We start from the raw sequence: 13885 nt of genomic DNA, 5'->3' as shown, positions 1-13885 counted from the left end.
ATTTAGGATTATTTTCAACCCAATATACAACAACAACAACAACAACAACAACAACAACAACAACAACAACAACAACAAAATGGTATAATCAGAAATTTTCAAGAGCTCAGGATAAAGAGGTGCATATTAGGTAAAGGTAAAGGACCCCTGGATGGTTAGGTCCAGTTTAAGACAGCTATCGGGTTGCAGCGCTCATCTTGCTTTCAGGCCAAGGGAGCCAGCGTTTGTCCACAGACAGCTTTCCAGTCATGTGGCCAGCATGACTAAACCACTACTGGTGCAACAGAATACCATGACGGAAAGCAGAGTGCACAGAAACTTCGTTTACCTTCCCGCCACAGCAGTACCTATTTATCTACTTGCACTGGTGTGCTTTCGAACTGCTAGGTTGGCAGGAGCTAGGACAGAGGAATGGGAGCTCCCCCTGTCACAGGGATTCGAACCACTGACCTTTTGATTGACAAGCCCAAGAGGCTCAGTGGTTTGTACCTCGGCATCACCCACATCCATATTAGGACATCTGGGAAAGTTAGGCTGGTGTACGTAATCCACTTTTGTGTGGGGCAAATGAAGCAGCACCAGCAGTTACAGAAAGGATGGTGTGCCCAACAACCAATAAGAGTCACAGCAGAACGTACTAAAATGGAGGCAGTCAGGAATATCTATTGCATGGGAGAGGAGAAGGTTACTGCACGGTAAAGCAGAAAGTATTTAATAGGTGATACATGGTGTCTATAGAAATCCATACTGATTCTGTATATCCTAATGCCAGCCATTGTTCTCTAGGCATTCTTATCTGCTATCTAAAGTAAAGGGGCATGATCTTACCTAGTATTATTTTCTGAGCTGGCTAATTGTGATGTTTTTGATACATTAAGAGGTCAATCCTACACTGAAAATCAGTCAGATGAGCAGCCAGGTCTACCTTAACACCACAACAGATATACCACTTGGATATCCCATATAATATAACTTTATGGTGCAAGTGTGTTTGTGTCACTCACCCCTGCATGACAAACTGTGCCTGTAAATAATACAAAATAAAAAATAAAGCTCACTATTTGTATAGCGGTAGGAAGATATAGAAATCCCAATGCAACTATCGCAATAACCATCATACACAGATCTTCATGAATAGAATAATTGCTATTATCTGCTAATATAAATACATATCAGCCTTGCACTTGAACATTTCCACATATGGCAATGCAACCTGACACTCCTTGTGTCAGGATAACAGACAGAAATTAACCGTTACACAAGAAACATAGGTATATGAATAGTTACAGTGCAAAGCTACAGCAAATGAAAAGAGAAATCACTAAGAAGCTGCAAACGCTGTTTCCATTTCTGTATCTGCACATGGTAGTCATCCTTGCTCAATGAGCTCATTAGAAAAACAAAACAGCTTTGTTTGATAATGCACCATGGTGTATGTGATACTCCATAGGGACCACGGCAAGGGTCTTGTAACCTCCAGCACAGCGCATGAAATCTATGTGCTTCCCATGGAAAAAGAACGTCACGTAGCACTATACAATACAACAAATATGGAGCTAACACCCTCTGGGTTTCTAGTCAGTGATCTCACAGCTAGTAAAAATGGTGATTCTAGTTAATGTAAATACAAGATAACAAAAAATACAGGCCTTCTCTGATTTCTTTGCTTGGGAAAGCTGTATTTTTCAGTATGGTGTTATAAAAGTGTCAGGGCTGGGAGCTCTCGCTTTCCTATATAATAGAATTGTATTGTGTTGGTTTGTGCGTGTGTAAGCATATGCACACATAGGCAATACTTGTCAAAAATTACTTTTTGGAGAGTGAGTGTTAGAAATGTCATTCCTAATGTGATTTCTCCCCATAAAAGGAAAACATATTTTGATGGCTTTATTATTTATGTAGTAATGACCTGTGTTTTTAATTAGGATTGAAACAATAATATTTATGTTCAGCTGAACTACTGCTTTTTAAAAATATATTTCCGAACACATGCTGAAAAGTTTGACGTCTCTTTCAGCACCCTAAAATTAAATGCAACAGGGAGGACTATGGTTATAGTTTCTTTTCTCTTCTCAGCATTCAACAACTACCTTTACTGTACTGACCAACAAATTCAGTGTCAAATATGCATTGATTAGAAGTAGCAGTTACAGTTTCAGCAGTAGTGGCAGCAGCAATGCTGGTATAAATGTAATATAAAAGATGAATACAAACCCAAGTCATCTCTGGGCAATGAAGAGTCAGGCTGGATGAATTGGTCTGTCTCTGCTCTTGTGACTTTTGCATTGCTCACAAGTAAAACAAAACAAAACAAACAAACTCCTTGTGAAAATTTTAGTACTAATTTCACCAAATACCCAAATTTGTGTATGCAATTTCTCCCTATATACACATTTGGCAAAGCATTTCTGCTTAATATAATGCATTTTTGTATGTTATTTTCACCAAAATGCCTGTTTTATACACATTAGTTGGTGGGAAATCTGCATTGCAAAATTCAGAAAAGTGCAAATTCAGAAGAATGGCTGTGCTTTGGTTTGCATATTGTTTTGTAAACTGCATATTAGGTAGGTTCACTTTTAAATATGAGCTGAATTGAATCCCCTCCCCCATCCTTACATTTCAGAGACAAAAGGGAAGAGTCAGACATCAGGCTGCTGCTCTTGGCATCAGCCATGCTTCGCCTAGCATGTAGTTACACTCTTATTCTGAGTCAGACCAATTGTCCATCTAGCTTAGCCCACCCAGAAGCAGATTACTAGAGTTTTGATGTTATAATTCCATGCAGCCAGCCAAATGCAGAATTGCCCCTGGGCTTGGCTGGCAGTTCGTGATCACAATTTTCGAAGGTGATGCTGAGAATGCTGTTGCTTCGTGTATATGAGCAATTTCCCTTGTGCTCTCCCCTCTCCCTTTGGCTATCATGATGTGAACCTAGAAGTAAGCATAAATTTGATGGGTTTCTTGAGACGATGGTGTCTGTAGGCCCTTTCAGCCAAGCATTTCTCCATTATCCGAAACCCTTTAACTGCAGGGAATGCCTCTGGGATTTTATGCATGCAAAAATATGTGCCTTTCTTCTGGGACATGGATAGCAGGCATGCTGTGTTAATAGCAGAATGTAAAATATGGGTTTAAGTAAAGCCCACCCCTCCTTTTGGCATTAGCTCTGGTCATTGAAGCCTTTCCCAGAAGCTGGGATGGGCTATGCTTTGTAATTGTTTGGGGAGGAGAAATATTATGAAATTTCTTTTGTATAATTGAGGTCGATATTTATTGTTCCAAAAATGTGCAAATCATTTTGCTGATTTCATATTTTTCTGGGCAGACTACTCTGAGAATTATTAACGTCCGTTTCTGGAACTGCTATGAAATAACCAAGGCTAACGTGACCACAATGCTGGAGGAAAAGGCCATAATATCACTATTTATTTCTTTGGGATAGACATGATATGCTTTAGCTTCCCCTTTGCCTTGTGTTTTTATTCCCACCCTCTAAGTTCAGTAGAAGTTAAACATTCGGTTCCTCCTTTGAACTTTCAGGGAATTTCTACCCTCTTGTCTAAGCTGCCTTTTATAAATCGGAATTTGTTTATTGAATGTTTAGAATAATATAACAAAATAACAGAGAGAGAGACACATCAGAGGGAACCACAAACACAGAATAATTAGGAGATCAATAAACTATTCAGGAATACATAAATGACTTTACAATGACCTTCTCCAATAAAAGAGATGAAGAGTGTATAGGCCATGCAAATCTTAAATGCTAGTTACAGTGCCAAGTGAATTCAAGTAGGCTGGCAATGTTGACTTAGCTGTTCTAATTGTGCAGAGCTTGGCAGATCACAGAATAAAAGAACAGTATGGAGAACAAAAGGCACAAGCACAACAAAGAAATATGCCTAAAAGAAATAGACTTGAAAGAAACAGTTGGGAGAGAAACAATAAATAGAATCAGGAAGTTAAGTCTGCATAGAAAATAAAATACGTAGCAGTATGATAAGTTTTCCACCAAAGCTTAAAGTCAAGTTTATCACACTGCTGCTACTTAAAAACACTTCCCCCACAGGAGCTGAACTTACAGTTTCCTTTTGTATGCCATCCCATCAGGAACTGCTGTGAATCATAGCTAGGGCCTTTGAATGTCGATCTGACAGACTTCACTTCTATATGCACTTGATGGCAGATCAGGGCAACATGAAAGTGGTCTGCTTTCAAGAATTGCTCCCTCCTAGTTTTTCAGCCAAGGAACCAAGCATGATATGGAAACATGCACAACAGGAGTGGTTGTTGTGGTTGGGCAGAAGTACTTACCTGGCCTCCCAGCAGTGGAGTCACTGCTGCAAGACAGTGGGAAGGTGGTGCAGTGCAAATATACCAGCAGGAGTGCTGGATTGACTCAGCCAGTGTATTTGCACCACACTGATTGTACCACTGTCTATCTCCCCCTCCCCTTCAGATATGCAGCAGCAACTCACATGCTGGGAGCTCACGTAAGGGCCTCTCTCCCACCACACCACCTGCTTCTGATGTATAAGGATCGGGAGCTGTCACCTGACCTTTTCTGGGTTAGTGGCTGATGTGGCTACCTTGGATAGAGTGGTCCACTCAAGTCAACAGTTCAATTTCTGCTGCAGTCCTGACATCGTTGCACCAAGGGGTTCCATGAAAGCAGGAGTTTCCCTTGTTCTGTAAATGCAAGGAATATGCCACAAAGAACATTATGCCAGTTACGTCCCCTTGACACCTATGTGTTCATTATTACGTCTGCAATGTACTAATAAACATTCATGCATACATTGGGAAATTGTTGCTTCCAACATACATTCTTTCTGAACAAAACAACTGGAAGTGAGGTGATCAGAAAGATGCAGTGCAGTATGTCCAGGCCTATGTTTCTATCTGCACAGCCCAATAGTATAAGGGAGTCACTACGTTTCTTTTCATTCTGGATGACATTTTATGTTAAAGAGCATGACAGCTTAATTTCAGTTAAGTACTGCTAACAATAGGAATTCACACAGAAAGCCAGCAGTCATGCAGTCATTGATCGTGTATGTAAATGATGTAACCCATTGTGCTTGGTCATTGTGAAGATTCTCATTATAAAACCTTTCTTCCTGTCACCTACGTGTGTGACAGACATTAGCAAATATGCTGTATGCAGCCACGTGAAAGCTGGCACCATCAAGACATTTTCATCGGGGATAGGATCACGTAAGTTGTGGGCTGTTGTTTGTTGCTGCTGTGAGGCACTGAGAGTTCTAGCAAATGCCCATCTGGGAATAATCTATTATGAACCTTAAAACATACTCCACTCAAATTATTTTTGAACATTTGTGTCTCTCCCTCACTATCTTTCAATATCTTATTTTATCAATATCTTTCAATATCTTTCAGGGACCCGAAGACATGACTTCTTCCTGATATTTGTGCAGAGTCAGGAAGCCCAGCCCATCACAGACATCTACCCAGTACTATTTTTCTAGAAAAAGAGGTGCGGGAACTCACTCTTGTTATCTTATAATGGCAATGGCGCCCACCTGAGAGGTGCCGGAACTGAGTTCTGGTGAGTTCTGGCTGAAAACCCCCCTGCATCTACCCCATCTTTTCATTACCTAACAGTTTTAGCTGGCTTTAAATAGTACAACTTGGTTCTTAAAGGACCCCTGCTGATATTTCCTCCAACCCACAGCAAATCTCCTATTTCCTCTCAGTTCCTGGAATACTACCAGGTGACATTTCCCCAGAATTGCCTCCAGTTTTGCTAGTTTCAGCCACAGGAAAGGGTGCTTCCTGTTCTGGCTCCATGTAGCATCTAGACTGCCAGTGTTCTCTTGCAGCGTTCCTGCAGCCTTGCTTCCTCTGCCTACATTCTTATATGATCATAGAGAGGCTGGGGAAAATTCAGACGGCCATTGCTGCCACACCCACCTTCTACCACATTCACATCCCATTGGTTGATGGAGCAGACATAGTCCCAGCTATGCCAGACTACCCACATACCCTTCTGCTATAGCTCATACTTGGAGTGTGATTCTGTGGAAGGTTAGGGTGGGGTGGGTTTTTAAGTAAATTTAAAAACAGTGTAATAACAAAATGTAGTCCCGGACATTCTCAAATTTATTGAAAGTGGCCTTGCACCGAGTTGAACCATTAGTCTATCTATCTGAGTGTTGTCCACTAGGCGACAATTCTTCTCCAGAGTTTTGGAGAAGAGACTTTCTCAGCCCTGCTTGGGGATGCCAGAGATTAAACCTGGAACCTTTTCTACCACTGCACTATAGCTCTTCCCCATAAAGGACTGCTGCTGCCCAGGACTGACCTGCTGGGAGCCTGAAGGACCCTGCCCTGCCTTTCTCCACCTGGCTTGGGGCGGGGCCTGGAGGGCCCCATAAAGGACTGCTGCTGTTCAACAGAGATGGATGCTTTTAAATATTTTTATTTTTTATCTATATCATTTTAAATTGTTATTGATATCAATGTTGTATTTTTTAGTTTTAGATTTTATGATTTATGTAGAAATTGTTTTCCATTTGGTTGTGTACCTTTTGATGTGCTTTATTTATTTATTGTTTATGACCTTTGTTATGTTGGTAATTATGTAAATCTTGTCATGTTGTAAGCCGCCTTGAGCATTGTTTTAGCTATGGAAAGGCAAAATACAAATAAAAAATGATGATGGTGATGGTGATGATGATGATGTTTTGACTGTTAGACAAAATAGCCTCTCACCTCAGTTTTTGCCTTAACTTCAGAATGACCACTGATAAATGCACCAAGGAGAAGTTTGCTGCCCTCATATATAGTTGATTTTGAACTCATTAAAAATTGAATACAGAAATACGTCTCTGAATCAAGATGTCCATCAAGAGAAACCACGAGAGCCTGCTGTTCTGTAAAGTGCACAGGGAATGGGTTTTGATTCGTATCCAGCTAGAAATAATATATTGTTTAAAAGCAGTGCAAGCAACAACAAACCTCACCAAACTGACACCCCATTTGAGTTGGTTTGTTGAACATCTCTCAACAATGATCTTCACCATGCTCTTCCTTTCTTTCCCCCTCCAAGTAAAATAAACATTTTTGTGTGTATCTATTTCAACCAAGGGCAAAAGGCAATTTTGGAAAGAACTTTTCATTAAAATTGTTAAGTTCAACAAAATCATTTGCTTCGGGTCATTTTGGAAAGAAAAACAAATAAATTTTGCAACTGCTTTGCTTACCTTGAAATGGGCATTTTTATCTGTAATTTGAGAGGGGGGGTGAAACAAAATTTTATGTGTGCGCTGTGTGGAGGAGCGATCAGAATGAGTGCCATTTTACTTTTCTTATTTGTGATGTATATGGATTAGACTTATAGTGTCCATATTTCCAGTGTCCTGAGTTTGACTGAAGATCCCTGCAAATTCAGAAATGCTTAATGCGGATTTTACATGGATATAAGCTTCAATTGGGCATAGTCCCATGTAAGTGCTATAGGCTGTTGCCCAATATGTGAACTTCAGCTGAAGTTCACATATTGGTACAACAACATATGGAAACAACAACAACAACAATGGAATTTATTTTTGAAGGGGGGTTGAAAACTTAACATTTTCTAATGAAAAGAAATGCTTAATAGAGACTTTATTCAAGATACTATTCTTTGAGGTCAACCAGTTTCCAGACTTTACGGTCCTTTATGCTTCCTGTTCAGCCTGCAACAGTACTATTAGCATTTTATCAGTCAGAAACTGAACCGTCTTCAGATGAGAATCAGGTTAGTTCCTGTAAATTAATGATGAGATCTTTGTCATCTTGAGGTTGGCAATATCATTGAAAGTAAGATATGTGATATTTGTATCAACAGTCGATTGATGCTGGTAACACGTTTTCCTTTAAGCGAAAACAGGTAAGTTTAATGGCATTTGGGATAGAATTGTTTGGCTGGGGGGGACAGAAGTAACTCATAGTTGTTACAATTACAAAGCAATTTCCAATTTAGGTGAGGACACGTTTGTCTCCACCCGCTTTTTCTGTAAAGACGGCTTGGGAATCTGATTCCCCAAATGGAGGCATGGAGTGGAGGAATTATATGAGCAGCCGGGAGGAGGACTGGAGGTAGCTATCTTAAGCCAGCTCTGCTCCCATCTTGGACTTCTCTCTTTCCATGCCCTCCTCCCTTAAAACAATGTGGACTGTTTTCATCACCTTTTTAAGGGACTGAGTAGGAATTTTTGGAGGGAATCTTCAGTAGGCCCTTAAGACTCTTCATCTTGCCTGTTTCACACTTCTGGGGTTATAATTGGGAGTGGTGCTTCACTAATTTGGTTACATATTTGGTATTCAGTGTGGGTAAAAGGAGAAATTCTAAAAACACGAAGAATGGTTATTGGGTTAAGGACACTCCTTAGTTTCTTTCTATTGCCTTTGGCTTGTTTGGTGCACTTTAGGCCTGAAGAGCACATTTTGATGAACAGTGGGCATGATCAGGGTACACGTGTTAGATTCACATACTCAAGGCTCACTTAGCAAAAACGGAGTGATTTGCTCCCAAACCTTGACTTGGAAGTCACAGACTGAAGCTGTAAACATGTCCAGAAGATTGGAGGCATGTGTTCCTACCAGATTTAGCCACAACATTCCCGCACCCCCTATTTTCTGAATTTGTCTAATCAGATTACAGTTTTTCTATATGTTATATGACCATTTCTACAAGCTTTTTGCCTCTTGAGCCTTCTTTATGGGTGTGTAGTCAGTTGCCTTAGTTGCACTAAACCTGGCAGGACTTAAACATTAAACCCTTACAATAAGGAGGCTATCTACAATCTTTGAATCTGAAAGATTGATCTTTGGCTTCACAGCCACTGAGGAAAGCTTCTTACATCTTTGATATTCATTTTATATGTGATGTGCAAATCAGACCGTGACTGCAATATCATAGTTTGGAAAAGGTCATTCTTGCCCTGAGCCCTTATTAGAGATGGGGATAAACACAAATGAATAAATAAAACAGGTGAAAGGAGGGAATTAAAAACCTTGTACCAGTTCTTCGGCCTTTTATTTTGATTTGAAGTGAGCTGCTGTTGCTGTTTATAATAAGCTCTCAACATATGTTGAAGCTGTATGGGTCTGATGTTTGACATAATATGATTAGGGTAATCATGAGCAGGATAAATTCAAACACCCTCTACTATTGGCCAGAGACATTACAGCTACGCTGCTATGAAATATGCCTATTGCTGCTCCTGTGAGACAATGTGAAGAATCTCCCCTCCCAGGGGCCATCCCAAGACATTTTGGCACCTGAGGCAAACAAAAAATGACACCCTTTTCGTTGCCAGAGAAGAAGGGGTGAGTGAAGATCTGTATCAGGGGATACAAATCTGTAAGAGGGGAAGAAAGATATAAAGTGGGAAGTGCTCCCCCTGTGGATCCTGCTGCCTGAGGTGGTTGCCTCACCTTGCCTCAGGTTTGGGCCGGCCCTGTCCCTCCCTGTCATTTACATTAACAGCAGGGAAGCCCAATGTTTGATTTGAAGGATGTGAATTAAACAACATTTATGGTAAGGGGATTCCAACAGATGAAGGGAGATGAGGACTCCCAACATTTGTCACCGGACAAATTGTTAGCTAAGGTGTGCAAAGATTCCAAGGCAACAATCCTAAAGATTCAGAAGCCAGGAGAAAAGTGCTGGATGATCCTCAGCAGTTTCTACTCATGGCTATATTTTCAGAATCGCACTCATGCTCCTGCCATTGCAAAGAGTTCAGACAAACTGGTGTGCTGGCTAGCACTGTGATTCAAGACGTTCTTGCCTTGGATTTCAGCTGAGATCAGTTTAGTGTGTGACACTCAGCCCCTATCTGCAATATGAACACTGGCCTGCCTTAGAGCTTTGCCTTCAAACAGTTAGAAAAAAAGCTGACCATAAATGCCAAATCAAAGGTACCCATTTCAAAGATACACCAAGTTAAATAGAACACAGCTAAGGATCTGCTAAGAAAGAAATATGAGGAGCTTATGCTGCGATCGTGTGCATGTGTACTTGAAAGTAAGCTCCATTGGTTTGAAAGGCCTTACTACCAAGTAAGTGTGCATAGGACTGCAGCCTCACCATCTTTTAGCATTAGCTAGAGCATGGGCTTTGTTGTTGTTTTTATTATTATTAGCAAACTCTGAAAACCTCACTGATTTATTTAGCAACCACATCATACCTTGAGGCTATATTTTATATGCCTCCTGCCCCTCCATAGTAATGTTTCCTCATTTCAGAAAAGAAAAGAAAAAATCTCAGCCTTCTGCTGCAATTACTGAATGGTATTATACACTTCCTCCTTGTAAAAATAAAAAAAGAAGAAGCAAATATTCTTGCTACTGAGAGGAAGGGTGGTTGAGAATATATTGTGCCTTTCAGAGCCACATTTCATCTTTTCTTCATTCCTCCCTTTCATCTTTCTGCCAGCTGATGGGCAAATTCCTGTAGAAGAATATTTATGCTTGTAATTCTCCAAAGCCTACTTGCTGATTTTTTGCAATCTTGAAAGTGCTGTTCATACATTCTCTACCTTCACAGTGAATGCAGACTACAGCATATCCAGAGAGTTCCACTCCCTTCTTCATAGTATCACAGGCACTAAATAACTCACCCCACAGTCTATTTATGGAAAGAAGAAAGCCCTAGCAGCAGGATGTCAGTGTCAGTTTTTCATGGGGTTCTCAGAATGTCATTTCCTTGGCACGAATGTTAGTGTAATTAAGTATTCTCCATGCAGCTAAATTGATTCTCCAGCCTGAAGTTTATAAACTTAAGCATTTCTTTGTGAATGCATCGCTCATCTGCAAAACACTGGGCCTACCTTCTGCAGCACACTAAATTTTCATAGAAACTTGCAGGAGCTGCCAGGTTATGAAAACAGAGGCTACTGATATACAGTCAAAGGATACATGAGTTGTTCTGTTATTTCTATTCTAATTACACTTGTCGACAAATACATGATTCATGTCAAGAAGGATTGTGAGAGTAGTAGGAATAACTCAAATCCTGGTAAGGGGATGGAGCCAATGCAACTCATTGCAGTTTATAGTATGGCAGGCTATACTGTTTTCTCCAAGATCCTAGACTTTGCCATAGTGGAATAGTTGCACCACCCTGTGGCTCCATTTCCAGTAAGATCTATCTATAGGAAATTGTGTGAGTCCTTTCTAATGAGTTTATTCATTCATAATAGCGAGAGACAAAAGAATGCAGTCTTCCTACTGATAATGGCATTGTTCCAACTGAGCTCCTCCTCCCTCCCTCCCTAGCAACAGCATTTCTCTTTATAATGTCCGCCCATAGCCAACTGTCTTTGGGTCCTTTGCTCTAGCACTCTTAGCGAACACAGAGTTCTGGGAGAAGGGAGGTCAGAAAAGCTCTGCAGTGATAATGTGTCAGCTGGCTGCTCTGTCTCTGTCTCCCCCTTCTCATCTCCTAACACCTCCCAACTCTTCTGCTTGCCTGTCTTTGTGCTGTGACCTCCCTTAAACCCCTGCTGTAAATCAATACTGCTTTCCTCTGGAAAGCATCAGGAGAAAGGGGGGCTCCATTCCTCCTCCATCTCATCCCCTTCAGTCCAGTCCCTGACACCTTCTTTCCCATGCCAACCCCAGTGAGGGTCAATGATGGCATGGAAAGTGGCCATGACAGCAGCTTGTGGTTCCCAGTATACAGGTTTAACTATTAGTATTTCTTCTTTCAAAATATTTTCAAATACATTTGTAGGGCAGCTAAACATCCTGCATATTAAGAGTAGCTAAAAGTCACTTAAAGTCTATTGTCTTTTATTGTGCAAGTGTCTTGGGCACAAAGAAGCAAATTTATAAATCTTAAATATACTGAGTTTTTCAAACCTTCACCTCCACATAAAATTATTTGCTTTAATACCAAGTAAAGTTGTTGGGAACTATTGAGACATGCTTGGAGATAAAGAGACCTTAACAAAATCCCTCCATGCACATGGAGGTAGCAGTGGGATCACACCAGTACTGCCACTACTGACGTCCCACTGGCCTCACTCTCAGAACTCTGCAAATATTTGATGTACTTAGAGACATCTAATTGGTTGTATGTTGATAGTTACCCTTTTCCAGACCTACAGCTCTCCATACACTCAGGTCTGGAGGTAAGGCCACTGGGGTGTGATGATGTCACTGGCAGCAACAGTAACACGATCCTGTTCTACATATGGAAATAATAAACCACTACTCCATTTATGAACATTTTAAAAATTGTATACACACACACACACACACACACATACACGGTATCATTGGGTATTTTTGAGTGCAACATTGGTGGAATCATTCTGATATGGTAGATCTTACACCTAAAGTGGACATCTCACTTTGCTTCCTGCAGAGAAGCCAGAGTTATGCAGAGGAAATAAGGAAATACCGTATTTTTTGCTGTATAAGACTCACTTTTTCCCTCCTAAAAAGTAAGGGGAAATGTGTGTGCGTCTTATGGAGAGAATGCAGGTTGTGCAGCTATCCCAGAAGTCAGAACAGCAAGAGGGATTGCTGCTTTCACCGTGCAGCGATCCCTCTTGCTGTTCTGGCTTCTGAGAGTCAGAATATTTTTTTTCTTGTTTTCCTCCTCCAAAAACTAGGTGCGTCTTGTGGTCTGGTGCATCTTACAGAGCGAAAAATACGGTAAGTAGGTGCTGCCATGGTTATAGCCTTTCATGAGAAGCAGTTTGCTTATTTGTTTCATCAATTTATATACTGTTTAGCCCCAACATTTCAAAGCACGGTACAATAAGATTTCAATTAAGCATAAGTTATCACATGCTCAGACTTTTTTCAGCTGTGGGACTCATGGAGCCATATGGAGCATGTATACATCTGTGGAAGACTGACACTGATATCAAAACATTGGTGGGTTGCAGCATCTTTCAGGGAAATGAGAAGGTGTACCTAGGAGTGGGGGGAAAATACTTCAGGAAAGAGGTCGGAACAAATGAGGGTCTAGTTTTATGCATAGTAAGGTATATATTAATATAATTTATATCCCAACCTTTGTCCATAGTAGGTCTCAGGATGGGTATTGAAAGAGAAAGTAAATACAGCAATCAATATTAAAATCAGTAAAATGAACCAAATCCAGATCTCCTTGAGATGTAAAATCAGTCAACAAGAGATAAATGGTGATAAGAGACGAATGATGATAGCAATAGGGCATGACTGGTTCTGCTTCAAAATAAATAAATCCCCCACTCATCACCTTCTTGCACAATGAGTTTTAAAATAGGACATCTGGAATTCACATGGCCCCATTAGAAATCTACAAATAGTATGGACAGGGAGAAAACAAATTCAAACAAAACAAATGCTTAAGATCAGTGATAAGAGTATATGATTTCAAAATGCTGAATTTTCACTTCCCCTTATTTGTCTTGCCCCCATCTTTATTTTACTTATGTCAGCATAATAATAGTTCCCCACTACCAGCAGGGGAAATATAATTGTCCACATCTTTGTATTAGAATCGGCTGTTTAGCAGACTGATTTCTGTTTGCTCCATTAGCCACTCATACTGATGCATAGATACCACCCACACCTTGAACTTCATAGATCCAGAAGGAGTTATAAAACCTAAAATGCCTACTATTTGCCTGTTTGCTCAAAGAAACTTGAATGGAAAGCCCCTAAGGAGATTTAGTGTTTATGTACAGAAATAGGATTTTGCTTCTGTTGTTTTGTGAACATAATTTCAGGCTTCTGGAGGACAGGTTTTGGAACAAGTCTCTAGATGGAAAGGAGTAAAAATAATTCACTTTTTTCCACTCCTTTAATTCAGGGATTCTGGAGTGGGCATCAAAATTACACTCAGATTGGGTTTCGAAGACTTTGTTTTTCC

The 13885-nt window shown here is 40.4% G+C and overlaps 1 long non-coding RNA gene across 4 annotated transcripts in view; it reads left to right on the top strand.

The window, feature by feature from the left end:
* Positions 1-6847, top strand: part of LOC309369639 — a 10727-nt gene extending 3880 nt beyond the window's left edge. For 2 of the 4 annotated variants that reach the window (XR_014168206.1, XR_014168208.1), the window contains one exon: positions 5404-6847. This is a non-coding gene — a long non-coding RNA (uncharacterized lncRNA). The remainder of the gene's footprint in view (positions 1-5403) is intronic. The other 2 variants (XR_014168205.1, XR_014168207.1) reach the window with 2 other exon arrangements.
* Positions 6848-13885: the final 7038 nt, after the last annotated feature.

Source organism: Podarcis melisellensis, assembly GCF_964234715.1.
Source record: "Podarcis melisellensis genome assembly, chromosome: 5".
NCBI classification, from domain to species: domain Eukaryota; kingdom Metazoa; phylum Chordata; class Lepidosauria; order Squamata; family Lacertidae; genus Podarcis; species Podarcis melisellensis.
Note: the sequence above shows the minus strand (reverse complement) of the source record. Positions and strands in the feature narration are given on the sequence as shown.